Below are 8,109 nucleotides of genomic sequence, written 5' to 3'. Positions count from 1 at the left end.
CTCCTATCAGTTTTTATCTTTTTTTCAAAATAAAGCTGATAAAATTTCCTACAAAATAGTTATTTGCATTTTTCTTGTAGGACCAACCATCAGCGAGTTATAAAGTTGGATATAAATAATATTTAACAAAAACTTGCTTAAAAATTAAATGTTTGAAATACTGAAATTAATATGACGACTAAAAACGATTCTGAAGACTTTGGTAACTTTTATGTCTTTTTCTTTTTTCTCTACTAAAGTGTTAGACACAATTAATTTAGCTTAATTTCAGTATTTCAAACATTTAATTTTTAAGCAAGTTTTTGTTAAATATTATTTATATCCAACTTTATAACTCGCTTATGGTTGGTCCTACAAGAAAAATGCAAATAACTATTTTGTAGGAAATTTTATCAGCTTTATTTAAAAAAAAAATAAAAACTGATAGGAGTAATTGTTTTCGAGATATAAGCAAAAAACCAAAGTGAAAACTGTTACCGTTTCAGAACAAAAATGTAATTCAGTTTTCAATGTTTGAGACGAAGACGAAAATGCAGCATTTACAATCGACTCTGAAGACTTCAGTGACTTATATATCACCCCCTTTTTCTTCTAATAAAGTATTGGACCTAATAAATTAAGTGTATTTTAAATCACAAGACATTTTCTGTTAAAGCACTTTTTTTTTAAATATTAATTATTTTCAAACTTATATCTCGCTTATGGTTAGTCCTACATGAAAAATGCAAATAACTATTTTGTAGGAAATTTTATCAGCTTGAATTTTAGTAAAAAGATAAAAATTGATAGGAGTAACTGTTTTCGAGATATAAGCAAGAAACCAAAACACTGTTACCTTAATTAAGCGTTTGCATATAAGCAAATTTAGTACTATTAGTATTATTATTATTAATGTTATTGTTATTAATATGACAACTAAAGACAACTCTGAAACCTTTAGTGACTTTTATGTCTTTTCCTTTTTCCTCTACTAAAGTGTTAGACACAGTTAAATTAGTTTAATTTCAGTTTTTCAAACATTTTATTTTAAAGCAAATTTTTGTTATATATTATTTATATCCAACTCTATAACTCGCTTATGGTTGGTCCTACAAGAAAAATGCAAATAATTATTTTGTAGGAAATTTTATCAGCTTTAATTTTGAAAGAAAGATAAAAATTGATAGGAGTAACTGTTTTCGAGATATAAGCAAAAAACCAATAAGAAAACTGTGACTGTTACTGAACAAAAATGTAATTCGGTTTTCAATGTTTGAGACGAAGACGAAACTGCAGCATTTAAAAACGACTCTGAAGACTTCAGTGACTTTTATGTCACTTCCTTTTTCTTCTAATAAAGTATTGGACCCAATAAATTAAGTGTATTTTAAATCACAAGACATTTTCTGTTAAAGCACTTTTTTTTTAAATATTAATTATTTTCAATCATATATCTCGCTTATGGTTAGTCCTACATGAAAAATGCAAATAACTATTTTGTAGGAAATTTTATCAGCTTGAATTTTAGTAAAAAGATAAAAATTGATAGGAGTAACTGTTTTCGAGATATAAGCAAGAAACCAAAACACTGTTACCTTAATTAAGCGTTTGCATATAAGCAAATTTAGTACTATTAGTATTATTATTATTAATGTTATTGTTATTAATATGACAACTAAAGACAACTCTGAAACCTTTAGTGACTTTTATGTCTTTTCCTTTTTTCTCTACTAAAGTGTTAGACACAGTTAAATTAGTTTAATTTCAGTTTTTCAAACATTTTATTTTAAAGCAAATTTTTGTTAAATATTATTTATATCCAACTCTATAACTCGCTTATGGTTGGTCCTACAAGAAAAATGCAAATAACTATTCTGTAGAATATTTTATCAGCTTTAATTTTGAAAGAAAGACAAAAATTCATAGGAGTAACTGTTTTCGAGATATAAGCAAGAAACCAAAAAACTGTTACCTTAATAAAGCGCTTGCATATAAGCAGATTTAGTACTATTAGTATTATTATTATTAATGTTATTGTTATTAATATGACGACTAAAAACGATTCTGAAGACTTTGGTGACTTTTATGTCCTTTTCTTTTTTCTCTACTAAAGTGTTAGACACAATTAATTTAGTTTAATTTCAGTATTTCAAACATTTTATTTTTAAGCAAGTTTTTGTTAAATATTATTTATATCCAACTTTATAACTCGCTTATGGTTGGTCCTACAAGAAAAATGCAAATAACTGTTTTGTAGGAAATGTTATCAGCTTTAATTTTAAAAGAAAGATAAAAATTGATAGGAGTAACTGTTTTCGAGATATAAGCAAAAAACCAAAGTAAAAACTGTTACCGTTTCAGAACAAAAATGTAATTCAGTTTTCAATGTTTGAGACGAAGACGAAAATGCAGCATTTAAAATCGACTCTGAAGACTTCAGTGACTTATATGTCACCCCCTTTTTTTCTAATAAAGTATTGGACCTAATAAATTAAGTGTATTTTAAATCACAAGACATTTTCTGTTAAAGCACTTCTTTTTTAAATATTAATTATTTTCAATCTTATATCTCGCTTATGGTTAGTCCTACATAAAAAATGCAAATAATTATTTTGTAGGAAATTTTATCAGCTTGAATTTTAGTAAAAAGATAAAAGTTGATAGGAGTAACTGTTTTCGAGATATGAGCAAGAAACCAAAACACTGTTACCTTAATTAAGCGTTTGCATATAAGCAAATTTAGTACTATTAGTATTATTATTATTAATGTTATTGTTATTAATATGACGATTAAAGACAACTTTGAAACCTTTAGTGACTTTTATGTCTTCTTCTTTTTCCTCTACTAAAGTGTTAGACACAGTTAAATTAGTTTAATTTCAGTTTTTCAAACATTTTATTTTAAAGCAAATTTTTGTTAAATATTATTTATATCCAACTCTATAACTCGCTTATGGTTGGTCCTACAAGAAAAATGCAAATAACTGTTTTGTAGAATATTTTATCAGCTTTAATTTTGAAAGAAAGACAAAAATTCATAGGAGTAACTGTTTTCGAGATATAAGCAAGAAACCAAAAAACTGTTACCTTAATAAAGCGCTTGCATATAAGCAGATTTAGTACTATTAGTATTATTATTATTAATGTTATTGTTATTAATATGACGACTAAAAACGATTCTGAAGACTTTGGTGACTTTTATGTCTTTTTCTTTTTTCTCTACTAAAGTGTTAGACTCAATTAATTTAGTTTAATTTCGGTTTTTCAAACATTTTATTTAAAGCAAATTTTTGTTAAATATTATTTATATCCAACTCTATAACTCGCTTATGGTTGGTCCTACAAGAAAAATGCAAATAACTATTTTGTAGGAAGCTTTATCAGCTTTAATTTTAAAAGAAAGATAAAAATTGATAGGAGTAACTGTTTTCGAGATATAAGCAAAAAACCAATAAGAAAACTGTAACAGTTACTGAACAAAAATGTAATTCAGTTTTCAATGTTTGAGACGAAGACGAAAATGCAGCATTTACAAACGACTCTAAAGACTTCAGTGACCTTTCTGTCACCTCTTTTTTCTTCTAATAAAGTATTGGACCCAATAAATTAAGTGTATTTTAAATCACAAGACATTTTCTGTTGAAGCACTTTTTTTTAAATTTTAATTATTTTCAAACTTCTATCTCGCTTATGGTTAGTCCTACATTAAAAATGCAATTAACTATTTTGTAGGAAATTTTATCAGCTTTAATTTTAGTAAAAAGATAAAAATTGATAGGAGTAACTGTTTTCAAGATATAAGCAAGAAACCAAAAAATTGTTACCTGAATTAAGCGTTTGCATGTAAGCAAATTTAGTACTATTAGTATTATTATTATTAATGTTATTGTTATTAATATGACGACTAAAAACGATTCTGAAGACTTTGGTGACTTTTATGTCTTTTTCTTTTTTCTCTACTAAAGTGTTAGACACAATTAATTTAGTTTAATTTCAGTATTTCAAACATTTAATTTTTAAGCAAGTTTTTGTTAAATATTATTTATATCCAACTTTATAACTCGCTTATGGTTGGTCCTACAAGAAAAATGCAAATAACTATTTTGTAGAAAATTTTATCAGCTTTATTTTGAAAAAAAAATAAAAACTGATAGAAGTAATTGTTTTCGAGATATAAGCAAAAAACCAAAGTGAAAACTGTTACCGTTTCAGAACAAAAATGTAATTCAGTTTTCAATGTTTGAGACGAAGACGAAAATGCAGCATTTACAATCGACTCTGAAGACTTCAGTGACTTATATGTCACCCCCTTTTTCTTCTAATAAAGTATTGGACCTAATAAATTAAGTGTATTTTAAATCACAAGACATTTTCTGTTAAAGCACTTTTTTTTAAATATTAATTATTTTCAAACTTATATCTCGCTTATGGTTAGTCCTACATGAAAAATGCAAATAACTATTTTGTAGGAAATTTTATCAGCTTGAATTTTAGTAAAAAGATAAAAATTGATAGGAGTAACTGTTTTCGAGATATAAGCAAGAAACCAAAACACTGTTACCTTAATTGAGCGTTTGCATATAAGCAAATTTAGTACTATTAGTATTATTATTATTAATGTTATTGTTATTAATATGACAACTAAAGACAACTCCGAAACCTTTAGTGACTTTTATGTCTTTTCCTTTTTCCTCTACTAAAGTGTTAGACACAGTTAAATTAGTTTAATTTCAGTTTTTCAAACATTTTATTTTAAAGCAAATTTTTGTTATATATTATTTATATCCAACTCTATAACTCGCTTATGGTTGGTCCTACAAGAAAAATGCAAATAACTATTTTGTAGAATATTTTATCAACTTTAATTTTGAAAAAAAGACAAAAATTCATAGGAGTAACTGTTTTCGAGATATAAGCAAGAAACCAAAAAACTGTTACCTTAATAAAGCGCTTGCATATAAGCAGATTTAGTACTATTAGTATTATTATTATTAATGTTATTGTTATTAATATGACGACTAAAAACGATTTTGAAGACTTTGGTGACTTTTATGTCTTTTTCTTTTTTCTCTACTAAAGTGTTAGACACAATTAATTTAGTTTAATTTCAGTATTTCAAACATTTTATTTTTAAGCAAGTTTTTGTTAAATATTATTTATTTCCAACTTTATAACTCGCTTATGGTTGGTCCTACAAGAAAAATGCAAATAACTATTTTGTAGGAAATGTTATCAGTTTTAATTTTGAAAGAAAGATAAAAATTGATAGGAGTAACTGTTTTCGAGATATAAGCAAAAAACCAAAGTAAAAACTGTTACCGTTTCAGAACAAAAATGTAATTCAGTATTCAATGTTTGAGACGAAGACGAAAATGCAGCATTTAAAATCGACTCTGAAGATTTCAGTGACTTATATGTCACTCCCTTTTTTTTCTAATAAAGTATTGGACCTAATAAATTAAGTGTATTTTAAATCACAAGACATTTTCTGTTAAAGCACTTCTTTTTTAAATATTAATTATTTTCAATCTTATATCTCGCTTATGGTTAGTCCTACATAAAAAATGCAAATAACTATTTTGTAGGAAATTTTATCAGCTTGAATTTTAGTAAAAAGATAAAAATTGATAGGAGTAACTGTTTTCGAGATATAAGCAAGAAACCAAAACACTGTTACCTTAATTAAGCGTTTGCATATAAGCAAATTTAGTACTATTAGTATTATTATTATTAATGTTATTGTTATTAATATGACAACTAAAGACAACTCTGAAACCTTTAGTGACTTTTATGTCTTCTTCTTTTTCCTCTACTAAAGTGTTAGACACAATTAAATTAGTTTAATTTCAGTTTTTCAAACATTTTATTTTAAAGCAAATTTTTGTTAAATATTATTTATATCCAACTCTATAACTCGCTTATGGTTGGTCCTACAAGAAAAATGCAAATAATTATTTTGTAGGAAATTTTATCAGCTTTAATTTTGATGGAAAGATAAAAATTGATAGGAGTAACTGTTTTCGAGATATAAGCAAAAAACCTATAAGAAAACTGTGACTGTTACTGAACAAAAATGTAATTCAGTTTTCAATGTTTGAGACGAAGACGAAACTGCAGCATTTAAAAACGACTCTGAAGACTTCAGTGACTTTTATGTCACTTCCTTTTTCTTCTAATAAAGTATTGGACCCAATAAATTAAGTGTATTTTAAATCACAAGACATTTTCTGTTAAAGCACTTTTTTTTTAAATATTAATAATTTTCAATCATATATCTCGCTTATGGTTAGTCCTACATGAAAAATGGAAATAACTATTTTGTAGGAAATTTTATCAGCTTGAATTTTAATAAAAAGATAAAAATTGATAGGAGTAACTGTTTTCGAGATATAAGCAAGAAACCAAAACACTGTTACCTTAATTAAGCGTTTGCATATAAGCAAATTTAGTACTATTAGTATTATTATTATTAATGTTATTGTTATTAATATGACAACTAAAGACAACTCTGAAACCTTTAGTGACTTTTATGTCTTTTTCTTTTTCCTCTACTAAAGTATTAGACTCAATTAATTTAGTTTAATTTCGGTTTTTTAAACATTTTATTTTAAAGCAAATTTTTGTTAAATATTATTTATATCCAACTCTATAACTCGCTTATGGTTGGTCCTACAAAAAAATGCAAATAACTATTTTGTAGGAAATTTTATCAGCTTTAATTTTGAAAAAAAGATGAAAATTGATAGGAGTAACTGTTTTCGAGATATAAGCAAGAAACCAAAAAATGTTACGTTAATTAAGCGTTTGCATATAAGCAAATTTAGTACTATTAGTATTATTATTATTAATGTTATTGTTATTAATATGACGACTAAAGACGACTCTGAAACATTTAGTGACTTTTATGTCTTCTCCTTTTTCCTCTACTAAAGTGTTAGACACAATTAATTTAGTTTAATTCCGGTTTTTCAAGCATTTTATTTTAAAGCAAATTTTTGTTAAATATTATTTATATCCAACTCTATAACTCGTTTATGCTTGGTCCTACAAGAAAAATGTAAATAACTATTTTGTTGGAAATTTTATCAGCTTTAATTTTGAAAGTAAGATAAAATTTGATAGGAGTAACTGTTTTCGAGATATAAGCAAAAAACCAATAAGAAAACTGTAACTGTTACTGAACAAAAATGTAATTCAGTTTTCAATGTTTGAGACGAAGTCAAAAATGCAGCATTTAAAAACGACTCTGAAGACTTCAGTGACTTTTATGTCACCTCCTTTTTCTTCTAATAAAGTATTGGACCCAACAAATTAAGTGTATTTTAAATCACAAGACATTTTCTGTTAAAACACTTTTTTTTAATTAATAATTATTTTCAAACTTATATTTCGCTTATGGTTAGTTCTACATGAAAAATGCAAATAACTATTTTGTAGGAAATTTTATCACCTTTAATTTTGGTGAAAAAGTAAAAATTGATAGGAGTAACTGTTTTCGAGATATAGGCAAAAAACAAAAAAACTGTTACCTTAATTAAGCGCTTGCATATAAGCAAATTTAGTACTACTAGTTTTGTTATTATAAATGTTATTGTTATTAATATGACGACTAAAGACAACTTTAAGACTTTAGTGACTTTTATGTCTCTCCTTTTTCCTCTACTAAAGTGTTAGACACAATTAATTTAGTTTAATTTCGGTTTTTCAAACATTTTATTTTAAAGCAAAATTTTGTTAAATATTAAAAACTATAAAATGGCTTAGATTGCCTAAAAACACAGATCACACATGATCTTTTGCATAAAAATGAGAAAACGCTCATGTAACACACAAAATAATCTCCATTTTTCCTTTTTAAAAGTATTATTATTATTATTACTTTTGTTACTATTACTATTATTATTATTATTATTATTATTATTATTATTATTATAATTATTGTTATTATTATTATTATTATTATTATTATTATTATTATTATTATTATTATTATTATTATTATTATTATTAAAAACTTATATTAAACAGACAGAAAACGTCGTATTCTGACACAACTTAAAACACAGATCACACATGATCTTTTGCATAGAAATGAGAAAACGCTCATATAACACAAAATAAGCTTCATTT

This window comes from Tribolium castaneum, unplaced genomic scaffold (genome assembly GCF_031307605.1).
Source record: "Tribolium castaneum strain GA2 unplaced genomic scaffold, icTriCast1.1 ptg000027l, whole genome shotgun sequence".
Classification (NCBI taxonomy): domain Eukaryota; kingdom Metazoa; phylum Arthropoda; class Insecta; order Coleoptera; family Tenebrionidae; genus Tribolium; species Tribolium castaneum.
Note: the sequence above shows the minus strand (reverse complement) of the source record.